Raw genomic sequence first — 18,215 nt, 5'->3', positions numbered from 1 at the left:
ACTGGATAGTCCTATTGGAAAAAGTACTAGAAACAAATTTTATGAGGAATATCTGGTCAAATGGAAAGGGAGACTAATTGAGGATTCATCATGGCTAGCAATGGAGGAGGTCAACCATCTTGGTTTTCCTCTAAACACCTGAGACGTGATGGGGTCACTTCTCAAATTACCGTGGGTGTCTGATGCAGGAGCATCCTGGGTGTAAGGGCAATCTTGCATCACCCAAAAATATTTTATTTTCAGCATTTTCTCATTTAATAAGGACTAGCAGATAGGGTGGTTACTATTTATGAGAACTTACTATTTTTAGTAAGTTTATCATATGAGCTTAGAATGTTCTCATTTTCTACAAGAAGGCTCATTTTAGAGTTGTAAGCCTACCATAAAAATCTCATTGCTCAAGCATTAGCATCAAAGAAGTTATTGGAAATTTTCAATGGAAAAATTTGTAGAAAAAATCTTCAGGATCACCGTTGGAGGCCTTAGAGTGCCCGAATGAGGTCCAAAAACTTGAGAAAAGGGCACTAGCACTAGTCCAAGCCTATAGATCACGAGCTGGCATTTTTGAAAAGTGGTTATAATATCCAATCAGAGCAACGGTTTGTGAGTTATGGCCTTCAGAAGTTGGGTTATCAAAATTTCTAAAATAATTTGTCAAAGATGTATTTGGCTGACTCTATGTGTATTGTTAGGGTCTGTCGGCCCTAGATATTAAGTTTAAGCAGCTATAACCTTCCTAGGTGACATAAAATTGCCTATTTAAGAAAGGCCCAAAGATTGTCTAGGACAGCTTTGGGTGATAGTTTGCAGCACTATCTCGCAGATTATTGTAGTGAAGGCACCCATTTGGGTTAGCATATTGTAATTGAGAATTTTGTAATTCAGCATTTGCAACAATAATAAGAAGTTCATATTTTGTTCTTGCATATTTTGTTGTTTCTTTATTTCTGTTATGAGTTTATGGTATTAAGGGGAGTTCCCTGCATTATAATCTCTAGATATGCCTTCAATTTTGGAGGATGGCATGCATCATTGTGAATAATTTGAGTATTACTACCATTCAATGCTTTCCTCTTCTCACTTACAAATGCAGATGATGCTATTTCACAAACTAGGGTTTCAAACCTTTAAACAAATCCACAAATTTAGCAACTCAATTCAAACAATTTTGCATGTTTACTCTTTTGGCCAATGAGACATACTAGAATCATTCTGCAACTCACATAAATTGCCCCTTGAAGTCATCTAGTTCTTTTATTTGTGAATTTGATAGCTTGGTGAGTAAAAATGAACTCAAAATTTGACTATATACCTTCAAATAGTTGAAATGATCTTTGATTTAATACTTTTTACCCTTGGTAAACACAAAGTGCATACAACTATCTTGGCTTTCTCTATAAAACTTAGTACATGTACCTACTTCTTTTCTCTTAGTACCACAACTCATCCCATACTAACATACTAGATGAACACTTCTAATCATTACCAAATTTTTGACTCGAATCTTTGGTTCAAACATTAACATCTGTCCTTATGCATCTTCACTCATGTTGATGTGGACTTAAATACATCCTATGCTTGGAATTGGTGTATGATTTTACAACTTGAAACATAGTTCCATACATACCTACCTTATTTAGTTAGTTTGAGGAAGTGTGATCACCTGATCCATTGGATTGGGTAATCTCAAAATCATTAGTTAAATAGCTACTACCTTCCTCCTTTCTCCATGATTGATTCATTTGGTTTCTCTCTTGTTCAACATTCACAACTTCTTTAACTTTGTTTTTTTTATTGTTAGGTGTTGGTGATATGATCTTGCAACTTTCGCTCAAATGACTAGTCTTATGATTGTTATAACAAACTAAACTACCATTCATCCAACTCTTGGATTTAACTTTGAAATGTTTCTTAATACAATTTTCTACAATATGATCATATTCACAACATAATTGATAATTGTACAATTTATTTTAATCCCAATTGATTGTGTTACCTTGCTTAGGTACATTTCCTTTCTTGTTGGGTGTCCAATTAGGTTTTGTCTTAGATTTGCAATCTTGTCCTCCATGACCATAATCCTGACATGTATAATAGTAACCTTCAAATCTAGAAGTGGTTGGTGCTTTATTGACCTTTGATCTACATTCATGTGCTTGATGACCTATCTTGTTACAATTAAAAGAATATCCATTGAATTTGGGCATAAGCTTTGCCATACCAATCTTTCTTCTATAGACATTTTTTGCATGGCTTGGCTTTCCATAGTGATAACGTGTAGGTTTTTTTTTTCTTTGGAATTTTATTCCTTTTTTCTCCATTCTTTGATGATTCTCCTTCCACATTAGATGATAGGTCCTTGGTATAGCCTAGTCCATAGATGTCATTGGATCTTCTCTATGTTCGCATCAATTCTTCAAAGTATCTCATAGCTTCTTTGGGTTTACACATCCTTTCATTTAATTCCTTTTGATATCTTAACTCATTCTTTAGTTGATCATTCTCTAATCTTAGATTTGCAATCTCCACATCTTTCCTATTTAGCTCTTGGTTTACACTTAGTAGTTTGTTGAGCATATCAAATTTCTTGTGTGTGAGTTTTTGTGCATCAGATATCCTTTCATCAAGTCTTATAACCATTTGTCTCTTGTCTTCATCAACCATTGTCCTATCTTATTCATCTTTCTTTTTCTATTTGATCACTTCACATAGTCTTACTGATTGGATTTCATTTTCTTTCTTTAGTCCTCTTATCACTTCATTCAGTGTTTTGTTCCTCTCTGATAGATTTGCTATTGTTACATCACTTTCACTAGAATTTTCATCATCAAATAGACCCTCATTTTCTTCCTCCTGATATTGAGTATCATTCTCTTGGATTTCCATCTCCTTCCTTCTCTTTAGGTATTTCTTCAGTTCTTATCTTGTTGTTTCAAGATGCTATAGTGCAAGCTATATATCAAGCTTCTAATTTTTAGTGATCTTTCCCAATTTATAAGCCTCCATCTCCAAGCTCTTAACTCTCAAGTGGTTACACTTCAGTTAAGAGAACTAATCTTTGATACCAATTATTGGAATTCTAAAACTTTTACCCTTTCTAATGAATATCAAATTTGATAACTTCACCGCTAATCCTTATCTCAACAATTTCTTAAATTACATAAATATTTACTTTTATGGCTTATTAGATCTAAGAATTAATCACATCTGTGAAACATGTAAGAAAATTATGAACACATGACATAAATATTTGGGTTACCTAGAAACCCTCCAAGGTGAAGGTAAAACCTGGGTGGGTATGGCAGACACAAGCTTTCACGACTGCAGTAATAAATTTCTTCTGTAAGGGCTACAAATTTTTTGATCACTTCTAATGATCTACCCTTTGAGTAGTTTGTCATATTAAGAGCTTTCAAGACTTATACAATCTACCTTAATTAAAGGATTTAAAAATTACAACTAAGTAAGCATTTTTTAAAGAGATTTACAAAGGTCTCTTGGGACCACTCTATTAAAAGATTTACCTTGATTACACGTGCTATAATGTTAATAATGGATCTCCTCTTTACAATCTTTTATCTAATCTCTAATATGATATATTTATATTCTTCCCTTCACCGCTCTACTCAATTTATCTATTTGGTTCACCTTGAAACTTTGTCTTCACCATCCAAACTTGCAACCTGTCTTGCATGCATTAAAAAATCAGGGTTTAGAACCTCTTCTTAATAATAAACTATAGAAGTTTCTAGATTAAAATCAATGTTTTATATCCATCTCTTTTTCCACTTAGGTCTTCCATTTTTCCATAGGCTAATCAGCTTGCTTATGGATTAACGAGCCTTAACCAAACACGTAATCAAATCCATGCTTTACTCCTTAATTATTAAAATATGCATTTAAGTCAGAAAAAAGGTTTACCTCAATGGTTGTGTTCTTCCAAAAATAAATATGAAAACTAGTTTACTCAGCACTTGAACATTTTGGTGCTTGACATACATTGTTTCTTCATGTTGTCACTCGACCTCTATCTTCTCATCTTATACTATGTGACTCAACATCTATACGCTTGGCATGAACTATCTTCTGGATGACTCAACTTGTATTGGAGTACTTGGGGACCACAAAATTTCTTGAAAATAGTAATTGCTCATCCTCAATTGAATTACATACAAGTCTTCATTCCTTTGCTTGGCCTATATAAGATGACTTGGTCATAGTGATAACTGAATAGTCCTACCTTGTAAATGACTAAGTGTTTGACACCAATAGACAACATAACTTAGGGATCAACAACATCCTTTCTTTGTTATAGTCACTATGAAATAAAATTAACAAGAATAAAATAATGCACAATATTATAAGCATTATGCTTAGTGTGTCACTAAAATGCATGTTTTCTGAGATCCAACTATTTCTATCAAACATAATTGAAATTTTTTCCTCTTACTCTTATTTATATATTTTTTACATCAACATATTTTGCTTCAAAGACAATGAAACTTTTTGAAGCTACTTATTTTATAGCCAAACAATGAAGATTTTTGAAAATTGAACTATCAAAATGACTAATTTTTTACTTTAAAATTATAAAAACTCTTTTGTTCCATAATTATTAGAAAGTATTTACTTCTATTCTACAATTTTTTTAGCATCCAAGATAATGAAAGTTTGTAGCGAATTGCATTATCATGTGAAAGTCAATTCAAATGCCTGTAAAATGGACAAGCATATTTAAAACACAAGCTTATCCCAAAGATCATGTGACCTTCTTATCAAAAGAGTTTCACATAACCAAAAAAAAATTCACTCTGTTGGGCTCTAATCTCGACACAAGCTCTCAAATATGCACAAAAATAATTTGTTTAAGAGGCAAACAAATCATTAAAAATTACATGCGCCCAGTTCTTAAAATTGTTTTGGAAAGTACTAAATAAAAAATTTCATGAAAGAGTTGGCAAAGAAGATGATGACCATACCCTCGTGTCATTAGACAGGGTTGTTGGGTTATGCATTATAGAAGTTTAGCCCACAATCAACTTAAACCTATGTCTCAAGAAAAATCATAATTTTAAGCCTCACTCATTAGCACACTATGTTGGAGGTTGTAGTTTCAAATCCCAAAGAGAAGGAATTTTAGTGAGGTTATGTACATTTAATATTAAATAGTAGTGTATCTACATTACTTCTTTTCATTTGAAAATTTAAACTATTACATGCATTCAAATGAAACAACTATCCACAAAAACCATATCTAACCGAAGTATATCTTGTAGTACAAATAGTAATAAAAAAAATTATGGTTCACTAACCTATATTTTTTTACTTTCATCATCAAACACTTAATTTTGAATGATGGCAATGACATAGAGAAGAAATCACAAACCAACAATATCACTTGGGATGTTATCCAAATGTGAATTTCCATGGTGAGGGAAAAGTTATGAATTCACAAAATCAGTGTCTATAGAAAAGCTTCAACAAAATTATCAGCATTACAAATGTGTCAACTTCACTCTCTATCATGACCATAAAAAACATTCTTTTTCTACATATTGAGACTTCATTTACTTTTAATTATGACATTTCATATCTTCTTTTTGTTAAACAAGAATGATAACATTTCTACTACAAAGTGTATTATTATTCCATTGTCATTATGTTGTGTATAATCACATTTGATACTCACCTCCGAATCAAGAATGTACATTTTGCTTCATTTATATCTCAACATATGGGGATATTACAAGTATATTCAACCAAACCTATAAAGATTCAATTCATATCTCTGAACTGATTTCATGCATGTAATCAATTTAAGTACACATTGGATTGCGTGATTTTTTTTCTTCAGTTAATATCAAAAGTTTGAAAATTTACACTTATTAATAATATCAAATGGCATTGAATAGGATTGTTGACAACCCAAACCAAAATATGAACCTCCTCATAGTGATATTTGTGCAAAAGAGATAGAACGCTAATTTTTTGACCAATTCTTGAAGTCACAAAAATAATCAATGCAATAACGATCTTTGGAAAAATTACCAAAACCCACTCTTAGAATTGATTATTTGACTTAGTCTTTAATCAAAACTCATTTTCTATTCATATTCATCGATTCTTGAACTTGTCAAAAATGACACTCAATATATTATTAAAATTCCAAAAATAGTTTCTCTATATAGTTCAAGGTAGTGATTAATTATTTTTCATTAATCAAGTTGGAGATTCCAAATGTATAGCATGATGCATTCTACAGATTTGTCTTTGTATGCTACAATATCCACTATTGATACTGTCACTTGCATAAATAAATGTAATGCACCCACCATTTCACAATTATAAATGAAATGTGATCGATCTTTGGAGGTATGAGATCAATCTTTGAAGGTATGACCTTGTCTTATCAGTTTCTCAAGAATGAGATAACCGATTCTAAAATCTTCCAGGTCTCTTTAACAAAAATAGATTCTTGAGACCAAATTTATGTTAAATAAAGAGGTTTTAACCAATTCCAACAAACACAAAACCATAACAAAAATTCTAATTTTTAATTGTAGAAATATAAGAACATGTCCTACTCCACAATTACCACATCACACAAAATGCAAGAATTACAGAAGTAACCAATAAAAATTGAGTTGAAAATATCCATTAAAAAAGATTTAACATTTAAGTTTAGTTTGTCAACTAAATATAATACAACATAATAATTAAGATGCTTCTCTACACATCGAACATCCATTATATGCCTATCATAAACATGATAAATATTACATCATAATCTCTATATTAAATTATCCATTTACATAATTACATTAAAGTTTTCATCTTTAAGATGAATATACAATTAGTAAATATAAGCTTCATACAATCTTTTCATGTTTCTTTCTTGTATGATTTGGTTTGCAAAGACAACAACTATCATACATCCTCTATCTAAGAGAGGAGTGTGGCCTAGACACTTTACCATGCCAACCACAGAGTGTTTACTCCTCCAAGGTTCTTCCTCACACAAAGAATGCCCCAACCCTAGCATGAGAAGCCTAGCTTTCCAAAACAAGATAGATTGGATGGATCTAGTGCAACTGTGAAACATACTACATCCACACATGTACCTAGTAGCCTAATCATGGAATGTGGCAGGGAAAAGAAAATTACACTACACATCTACTCATATGTTGTGAAAATAATATATTGAAAACATATCTACCCATATGTAACATTTTAAGAACATCTATTCATATGCAATAAAAATTAAGCATAGTCACACACATATACATTAAAAATATCAAAAACTTAATTAAATGCAGTAAAGATGATTGGCTTGTCCAAGCACTCAATTTGTTAGAAATATTGAAAGGAGAGACAAAACATAATGAATCATGCTTATCAACACCTGATGGGTTGGGAGAAGAAAAATAAAATGCATCCATCCCCACCCTCCCTTATGCCACATTACACCATCCCATGAAGCACATAAACCCCAACACTCAGGACAAAATATTAAGTAAGAGTACTTGTAACTCAAAGTTCCCATGTAGTAAGATAAAGTTTCATCTTATTGCAACACCTAACCAGAAAAACCTTTTTGATCACAATGTTCAAACTATTGGCATTTATGTTATAGAATCAAGTCGACCACAAATAGTTTTACACAAAAAGGTTTACTACTATTTTTTATAATGATCAAAGAAGTCTAATTATTTATGAATATTGTATTCCTACTATGATCTACCACATACTCTAATATGAGTTTAAACCTTCATCAGCTAGGAAAGAACATCTACACATTAATTCATGTATCCCATCATCAACTAGACACTATAGCATTCAAGATAGTAATATAGACAGTCAATTTATTCAAAAATACATTTTTGTCTATACTCAATGCATATATGAAATGATGAATGCACTAGTTTAGTCACTTTACAAATATGAAGTTTCAAATACATCACGATTCAACAATTTGTACTAATTCAATAAAACATTGTATATGAGTCCCAAAATTCTCAATGATTTAATGAAGGCACATATTCAATATAACAAGGAATATAAGGATTTCTCAACATTAATTATTGTCAGATATAACATTCATACAAAGATTTCACCTTGAGCAACAATCTAGTTTGAGAGACTCAACAAAACTCTAAATCCATCATATTACACTTCCCAAACAAACAAAAAATATGAAGTGCATCAAATTTACACATACACTAAGTTGTACCCAACATACTTTTAAAAATAATTCCAAACATGGAGACTCAAAGAAGTATTGAAGTAGAGATCTTTGTATTCTACCTAGGCATTGATCTAAGTTTGGAGAGTAAATATGAAATTAGAAAAATTTAGCCCTTGTAGTGGTGTCCAATTCTAGTAATAATACATCCATATATCTAGATCCAATTTAAGTTATACTATGAAACCTATTAGCACATTAAAATAACCAACTATATATTTTCTAGTTGCTTCATCCACTAGCTCTATAAACTACAGGTTCAAGAAATTATAAAGTTGTCTTTAATGAGTAGATAGAAACCAATATTGTTAATGAAATTGAATGTAATTGCATGCATTATTGTGATTAATATCATTATTATTGTATAAAGTTAAGAGGTTTTATTCGCAGTCTACAATTTGTAGCTCGGTATTAAGGTATGGTTTTCCTATTTAGTATAGCCTCTCCCTATTCAAAATGTAGGAATGATTTTAGGTCACATTTGGAAATGCTTAGGAGATGCCTAGTTATATCCCATCAATGTATGCTGTCAAACATGCCTCATTCCTAATCATGTTTAAGCTGGGTATGTTTTAGTTGGGTGGGATCATTTTCGTGGAGTGGTAATTTTTGAACAAAAAAACCTTACATCATTTCAAATTGAATCAAGGAGAAAAGAAGTTTTGATGAGCCACATCATAGTATTGAAGCTTCAAACATTACCCTCTACCCAACAATGATGCACAGAGATATCTTTTTACAGTTCAGAGGGTTTATCAATTCAGATTTCTTAATGCTTACTCACATTTGGTCTTACACACATCTAAATGATCTTGATAAAGATGATTTACTGGTTTGTCTATAATGTTCAACCTTTAAATCTTTGCTTCCACATTCATAAAAGAACTTAAAGAAGAAAACATTATGTATGAACCCTCTCAATTATTGGAAATGTAATGGAAAAAAACACCACTACAACTCCTCCGTATAACATCTTTGTGCACTTGTTGTTTTTACCCTAATTTAATCAAATGTAAGCAATCAAGAAACTAACTAGACCACAAAAGACAAGTAAAGAATCATGTAATACACGTGCTTAGAAATTAGAAATGGACATTAAAAGAGGAACCTGGTTTGAATGGTATCAATCTTCCCACAAATAGAAGTCGTCATTTCCCTATGTTCCTTTAAGATGTTTATCCCCTCATTAATTTTCTTCTTGAAGTATAATTGACCTAATATTTTTCCCCCTTTTTAGGTAGAAGAGGTAGATATGTGCCAAAAAAAATTCTTATTCGAACTTAGTACCATAAAAGATCTCATGTGTAAAGAATACATAGTTCATTCATGTACCTATATATGAAATATGATTAAATTCTCTAACTATCTCTGTTCCTTCTTCTATTCTTTAGATGTCAAGAAAAAAGAAAGGTTTCAAAGAAATTATTTTATCACAGGTAGATTTCCATCTTACCATTCCATTTCATCATTAAGAGTCTAAGTAAGGAACAAGACATTAATATCAATTTAAATCAAATTGTTATAGTTTATAGGTGTTGTGTGCATGGCTTCTTAGGATGATCTAACCATCCCCTTCCAAGAGGCTAACCCTCTCTACCTCAACCACACTCTCATCCCATCGAATCCTGCAACCACTCAAAAACTTGCAACAAAAAATGAGTTAGTATCTAACATCATCACGTAATTAGATATTGAAATAACACATTGACATAATCATGAACATCATTTCATGAATCATCATAGAAGTATCATATAATAATGGAAAAGTGACATCACCATAACAACATATATATGCATCAATTAATTACTTAAATCACACTAATTAATGTTTCACAATGCAATAAGATAATCAACCTAAGTTTCTTTAATCCATGATCAAACAAAGGTTTATCGATCAAAGTTGACCTGGTTGCCACATAAGCAAGTAAATATACTAGTATACAATTGAGATGTGACATCCCTCCCCACCAAGAAGAGGCATCATCCTGATGCCAAATCACTCAAAATAAGCACAATCACATCCAAAACTAATGTCTACTTGAAAAAAAGGATGTCATACAAAAAGATGGGGAAAGGATTTTTGAAGATCCTCTACATCCTCTTAAGTGGTACTACCCACACAAAATTGTTTCCATTGAACCTCATACTAGAGGACGTCCTTGTTTTGTATCATGATGGTATGTTGGTCAATGAGTCAGGTGGGCAAAACTACCATCACCCCTAGATCCTATACCTACAATGCATGCCAGTCAAGCACATGAGATATATCAAGATGATATAGCTTAAGTAGTGAAACATGAAAAATATTATGAATGTAGGCTAACATGAGTGGTAGCACTCATAAGATGATAAGAAACTGGGTTGATAACCTCTAACACCTCAAATTGCCCAGCAAATCTCAGTGCAAGCTTGGAGATCTTGCCAAATGCGATTGAACTCTTATGTTATCTCACCCTCAAAAATATCTTATCCACAATCTGGAACTATTTGAAAGTGTGCTTCTTATCAGCCTAACTCTTCTCACGATCAACCACTTCCTTTAGCCAACTATGGATCAAAAACTTCTACTCTTCCATCTCTTTCAATATCTTAGGACCAACAATAATCATATCATCTACCCTATCCCAATTGATAGGGGTATGACATTTACATCCATAAAGGGCCTCAAAAGGAGCCATGCCCAATGAAGAATGATAGGAGTTGTTATAAGAAAACACCACTAATGGAAGATAAGCCTACCATTTGTACTGTTGATCCATACAGTACATGTGCAACAGATCTTTGAGCACTTGATTGACCCTCTAATTTTGTCCATCAATCTCAAGGTGATATGCAATGCTAAAGTTAAAACATGTACCCAAAGTAGAGTTCAAGGTTGTCTAGAACCTTAAAGTCATTCAAGTATCCATGTCAGAGATGATGGTTTCTGGTATACCATGCAATCAAAATATCTCCTGGACAAATTTCCTCACCAAAACCAAAGATCCGTCTTTAAGAATACGGTAATAAAATGGGAAAATTTTGTTAATTTATTGACTATGACTAGGATAACATCATTCTTGCATTGTGTCATGGGTAAACCCTACACAAAGTCTATGTTGATAACCTATCATGTACACAAGTCCTGCCAGATGGACATGCTCAACCTTGACACACTGATGTTCCAAACACTGGGCAACATACTCTATCACATCCCACTTGAGTCCTGATCAAAAGTATAATGGCCTCACATTAGCCATCATCTTGTTTACCCTCAGGTGCCTTGAAAATGGAGTGCAATGCATCTCCTCAAGAACTACTTTTTGCATTCCTTTATATTCGGGAACATATATCCTATTCTGGTACTTTAGCAACCCATCATCATCAAGTGAATATCCATCAAAACACAACTCAAATGAGTCAATATGAAATGCTAACTTTACCCATTCATAACGGGTATTTCTAGGAAGGTACTAAAGGATGTACTCCCTTAGGTGGGTCCTAGAAGTAGTGATAGCAGAGATGTGTCTTCTATAACTACGAGCGTCTGCAACCCTATTCACTTTTCCCCTTATATACTCAATGGCAAAATCATACTCGCTAAGGAACTCTAACCATCACCTATGTTTGGCATTAAGATTGGGTTGAGTAAATATATATCTCAACCTCATATGATCATTTTTTAGCTCAAATAGCTTTCCTAACAAGTAATACCATCACATCTGCAAAGAATGTACTATCACAACTAGTTCTAAGTCACATAGAGCATAATTCATCTCATGTTTTTTTGAGCTTTCTTGACTCATGGGCTACAACATACTTCACCAAGTGACAAACATGTTCATTGTACTGCATGACATCATGTTCAAATGATTTCTTTTCATGGAATAGTTGAGATAACCATATTTTAAAAAAAAGTTGTGTAAATCCTTCCCATGATACCTCCCAATGCTAAAATTTCTTCTCAACCATTACATTTCCCCCCCATGTAGCTACCTCACCTATCAGTTGAAATATGGCCCAAACTACTCCTGATTTCCTTGTATAGTTCCAAACTAGGAAATACTTCTCCATACTAGTAATCCATGCCTCAACATCTTCCCCAGAAGCTCTACCATGAAATGTGGGAGGAGTAACTTTCTTGCGATCTGTTCTCAAGTCAGCTGCAATCTATACCCTGTTAGTATTAATTAGAGTAATTCAATGGTCAACTTTTTCCTTTTTCTCTTCCTCAAACTTCCTAAGTGCCTCAACCAACTGATCATCCTCACATTTTTTTCTTCATTCCTCCTCTTGCTGGCACAAGGCTTCTAAGCGTTGATCTTCATCACTCTTCCTTGCCTATTTTTCGACATGTCTACCATAAAGGTATCAATTCTTTGGCCTTGTTGTTGTAAAAAAATCCCCTAATGGGTCAACACTTCCAATATCTGATCCAACCTTTCATTAGGTTCCTCAACTTGTGTACCACTGCTGGATACAACTCTATGATATAGATTGGCCCATGTAGCCCAAGGCCCAGGGTTTAAACACAACTCTAATACCATATGTAAGAATGAGGTCCTACTCTACGATTGCCACATCACACAAAATGTGAGAAATGAGAAAGTAACCAATAAAAAATGAGTTGAAAAGTAAATAACCATTCGTTATCCATTAATCAAGATTTAACAATAAAATTTAGTTTGCCAGCTAAATATAATACAACATAATGATTAAAATGTTGATTTGCACATCGAACATCCATCATATGTCTATCATAAGCATGATCAATACTACATCATGATCTCTATATTACATTATCCATTTACATAATTACATAAAAATGTTCAACATTAAGATGAATGGACAATCAGTAAATAGGCTTCATAAAATCTTTTCATGTGTCCTTCTCTTGTGATCTAGTCTCCAAAGTCATCAAATGTCATCTATCTACTATCTGAGATGAGAGTGTCGCCCAGGTGCTTTTACCATGCCAACCATAGAGTGTTTACTCCCCCAAGGTTCTTCTTGACACAAAGAACACCCCAACCCTAACACGAGAAGTCTAGCTTCCTAGAATAAGATAGATCCGATGGATTCGATACATCCGTGAAACATACTACATCCACACATGTGCCCAGTAGCCTAATCACGAAATGTGGTAGGGAAAAAAATTATGCTACACATCTACACATATGCAGTGGAAAGAATATATTGAAAAACCTATCTACCCATATGTAACATTTTAAGCATATCTACTCATATGTGAGAAAAAGTAAGCATAGTCACACACATATGCATTACACATATAAAAATTATAATTCAATGTAGTAAAGATAATTGGCTTGACAAAGCACTCAATTTGTCACCATTACTAAAAGGAGAGACAAAATGTAATGAATGTTTCCTATCAACACCTGATAGGTTGGGAGAAGCAAAACAAAATGCATCCATCCCCACCCTCCATTATGCCATTTTACACCTATCTGATGAATGACATAAACCCCAACACTTAGTAAACAATATCAAGTAAGAGTACTTATAACTCAGAGTTCCCATGTAGTAAATTAAATTTTCAACTTGCTGTGACACCTAATTAGAACAACCATTTTGATCACAATGTTTGAACTATTGGCATCAATCTTACAACATCAACTCGACCACAAAGGTTTTACACAAAAGGTCTACTACTATTTTTGTAATGATCAAAGAATTCTGATTGTTTATGAATATTGTATTCCTACTGTGATCTACCACACACTCTGATACGAGTTGAGACCTTCATTGGACTTGAAAGAACATCTACACATCAATTCATGTATCCCATCATCAACCAGAAGCTATAACATTCAAGATAGTAATATAGATGGTCATTTAAAAAAAGGTTCTCTATACTCAACGCATAATATGAAATGGTGAATGTACTAGTTTAGTAACTTTACAAATATGGAGTTTCAACAGACATCAGGGTTCAAAAATTTGTACTAATTCAATCAAACATTGTACATTAATCCCAAAATGCTTAATGATTCAATGGTGGCACATATTAAGTATAACAAAGAATATAAGAATTTCTCAACATTAATTATTGTTAGGTATAACATTCATATAGAAATTTCACCTTAAGAAACAATCAAGTTTCACAGACAACAAAACTCTAAATCCAACATATTGCACTTCTCAAAAAAACAACAAACATGAAGTGCATCAGATTTCAGCAAACACAATTTGTGGGTCGGTATTAAGGTAAGATCTCTCTGTTTAGCGTAGCCTCTCCCTATTCAAAATGTAGAACAATTTTAGGTCGCATTTGGAAACGATCAAGAGATACCCTATAATATCCCATCAATGTATGTTGTCAAACATGCATCACTCCTCATCATGTTTAGGTTGGGCAGGGTCATTTTCATGGAGTGACAAATTTTCAAACAACAAACCCTTACATCGTTTCAAACTGAATCAAGGAGAAAAAGGTTTTGATGAGCCACATCATAGTATTGAAGATTCAAACATTACCCTCTGTCCAACAATGATGCATGGAGATATCTTTTTACAGTTCTGGGGCTTTATCAATTCATATTTATTAATGCTTATCAGATTTGGTTTTATGCACATCTATAGGATCTTGATAAAGTTGATTCAATGGTTCGTCTATAGTGTTCAGCCTTTAAATCTTTGCTTCCATGTTCAACAAAAGAACTTAAAGAAGCAGGTGATGTGTCTAAACCCTCCCAATTATAAGAAATGTAATGGCAAAAGCATAGCTAAAACTCCTACGTATAACATATATGTGCATTTTCTTTTATTACCCTACCTTAATCAAATGCAAGCAATCAAGCAACTAACCAGACCACAAAAGACAAGTAAAGAATCACGTAATACATGTGCTCAGAAATTAGAAATAGACAGTGAAAGAGGAACCTGGTTTGAATGGTGTCAATCTGTCCACAAACAACAGTCGGCATTTCCTTGTGCTCCCTTTAGATGCGTATCCCTTCATTTATTTTGTTCTTGAACTATAACTAACTATAACTAGAATTCGTAGGTGGTGTGTGTGACTGCTTCGGATGTTTCAACCATCCCCTTCTGAGAGTGTAACCCTCTCTACCTCAAGCACACTTTTGTTCTGTCGAATGTTGTAACCACTCAGAAAATCACAACAAAAAATGAGTCACTATCCAACATAATCAGATAAATAGATATCGAAATAACACATTAATATAACCATAGAGTGTTTACTCCCCCAAGGTTCTTCTTGACACAAAGAACACCCCAACCCTAACACGAGAAGTCTAGCTTCCTAGAATAAGATAGATCCGATGGATTCGATACATCCGTGAAACATACTACATCCACACATGTGCCCAGTAGCCTAATCACGAAATGTGGTAGGGAAAAAAATTATGCTACACATCTACACATATGCAGTGGAAAGAATATATTGAAAAACCTATCTACCCATATGTAACATTTTAAGCATATCTACTCATATGTGAGAAAAAGTAAGCATAGTCACACACATATGCATTACACATATAAAAATTATAATTCAATGTAGTAAAGATAATTGGCTTGACAAAGCACTCAATTTGTCACCATTACTAAAAGGAGAGACAAAATGTAATGAATGTTTCCTATCAACACCTGATAGGTTGGGAGAAGCAAAACAAAATGCATCCATCCCCACCCTCCATTATGCCATTTTACACCTATCTGATGAATGACATAAACCCCAACACTTAGTAAACAATATCAAGTAAGAGTACTTATAACTCAGAGTTCCCATGTAGTAAATTAAATTTTCAACTTGCTGTGACACCTAATTAGAACAACCATTTTGATCACAATGTTTGAACTATTGGCATCAATCTTACAACATCAACTCGACCACAAAGGTTTTACACAAAAGGTCTACTACTATTTTTGTAATGATCAAAGAATTCTGATTGTTTATGAATATTGTATTCCTACTGTGATCTACCACACACTCTGATACGAGTTGAGACCTTCATTGGACTTGAAAGAACATCTACACATCAATTCATGTATCCCATCATCAACCAGAAGCTATAACATTCAAGATAGTAATATAGATGGTCATTTAAAAAAAGGTTCTCTATACTCAACGCATAATATGAAATGGTGAATGTACTAGTTTAGTAACTTTACAAATATGGAGTTTCAACAGACATCAGGGTTCAAAAATTTGTACTAATTCAATCAAACATTGTACATTAATCCCAAAATGCTTAATGATTCAATGGTGGCACATATTAAGTATAACAAAGAATATAAGAATTTCTCAACATTAATTATTGTTAGGTATAACATTCATATAGAAATTTCACCTTAAGAAACAATCAAGTTTCACAGACAACAAAACTCTAAATCCAACATATTGCACTTCTCAAAAAAACAACAAACATGAAGTGCATCAGATTTCAGCAAACACAATTTGTGGGTCGGTATTAAGGTAAGATCTCTCTGTTTAGCGTAGCCTCTCCCTATTCAAAATGTAGAACAATTTTAGGTCGCATTTGGAAACGATCAAGAGATACCCTATAATATCCCATCAATGTATGTTGTCAAACATGCATCACTCCTCATCATGTTTAGGTTGGGCAGGGTCATTTTCATGGAGTGACAAATTTTCAAACAACAAACCCTTACATCGTTTCAAACTGAATCAAGGAGAAAAAGGTTTTGATGAGCCACATCATAGTATTGAAGATTCAAACATTACCCTCTGTCCAACAATGATGCATGGAGATATCTTTTTACAGTTCTGGGGCTTTATCAATTCATATTTATTAATGCTTATCAGATTTGGTTTTATGCACATCTATAGGATCTTGATAAAGTTGATTCAATGGTTCGTCTATAGTGTTCAGCCTTTAAATCTTTGCTTCCATGTTCAACAAAAGAACTTAAAGAAGCAGGTGATGTGTCTAAACCCTCCCAATTATAAGAAATGTAATGGCAAAAGCATAGCTAAAACTCCTACGTATAACATATATGTGCATTTTCTTTTATTACCCTACCTTAATCAAATGCAAGCAATCAAGCAACTAACCAGACCACAAAAGACAAGTAAAGAATCACGTAATACATGTGCTCAGAAATTAGAAATAGACAGTGAAAGAGGAACCTGGTTTGAATGGTGTCAATCTGTCCACAAACAACAGTCGGCATTTCCTTGTGCTCCCTTTAGATGCGTATCCCTTCATTTATTTTGTTCTTGAACTATAACTAACTATAACTAGAATTCGTAGGTGGTGTGTGTGACTGCTTCGGATGTTTCAACCATCCCCTTCTGAGAGTGTAACCCTCTCTACCTCAAGCACACTTTTGTTCTGTCGAATGTTGTAACCACTCAGAAAATCACAACAAAAAATGAGTCACTATCCAACATAATCAGATAAATAGATATCGAAATAACACATTAATATAATCATGAACATCGTATCATGAAACATCACAACAACATCATATAAGAATGGAAAAGTGACATCACCATAACACATATATGCATCAATTAATTACTTAAACCACGCTAATTAATACTTCACAACACAATAAGATAATCAACCTAAGTTTCCTTAATCCATGTTCAAACAAAGGTTGACTGGTCAAAATCAACTTGGTCGCCACATAAACAAGTAACTAGACTAGTTGATCTAATTAAGATGTGACAAGAAACCCCAAATTAACAATGGAGACCCATTCTACTTGAAAACCAATTATATAAATTTCTAAACAAAGGGCTTGATTCTTAAGTATCAATTTGGCATTCCACATTGCAAATTCAAAATCTTTCAATATTTGCTAACAAACAAATGAAAAATATAAAATAGAAAAGACTAGCAATGCACATATCCAGAAGCCAAGCCAAAGCATTGAAATTTATAATTTAAAACATGAAAATGGAATCCAGGAAGCTTTTATTAACTCGATCGTTCTCCCATTACATATTACTTTTTCTACATATAGTGAACTTTGTTTTCTTCCCCAA

The 18,215-nt window shown here is 33.1% G+C and overlaps 1 long non-coding RNA gene across 2 annotated transcripts; it reads right to left on the bottom strand.

Annotated features, from left to right (window-relative positions):
• Positions 1-9,653: 9,653 nt before the first annotated feature.
• Positions 9,654-17,570, bottom strand: LOC149535384 (uncharacterized). 2 transcript variants are annotated; one of them, XR_016357352.1, is made up of 3 exons: positions 17,352-17,570; positions 15,125-15,329; positions 9,654-9,884 (listed from the first exon to the last, which is right to left on the bottom strand). It is a non-coding gene; the product is annotated as an uncharacterized LOC149535384 (long non-coding RNA). The 2 variants fall into 2 exon arrangements; XR_016357351.1 differs by lacking the exon at positions 17,352-17,570 and having other exon boundaries at positions 15,125-15,373.
• Positions 17,571-18,215: the final 645 nt, after the last annotated feature.

The sequence above is a fragment of the Cupressus sempervirens genome, chromosome 10, assembly GCF_028749045.1.
Source record: "Cupressus sempervirens isolate cs-2001-9-10 chromosome 10, ASM2874904v1, whole genome shotgun sequence".
Lineage (NCBI taxonomy): Eukaryota > Viridiplantae > Streptophyta > Pinopsida > Cupressales > Cupressaceae > Cupressus > Cupressus sempervirens.
The sequence above is the reverse complement of the archived record's forward strand: the minus strand, read 5'-3'. Positions and strand labels throughout refer to the sequence as shown.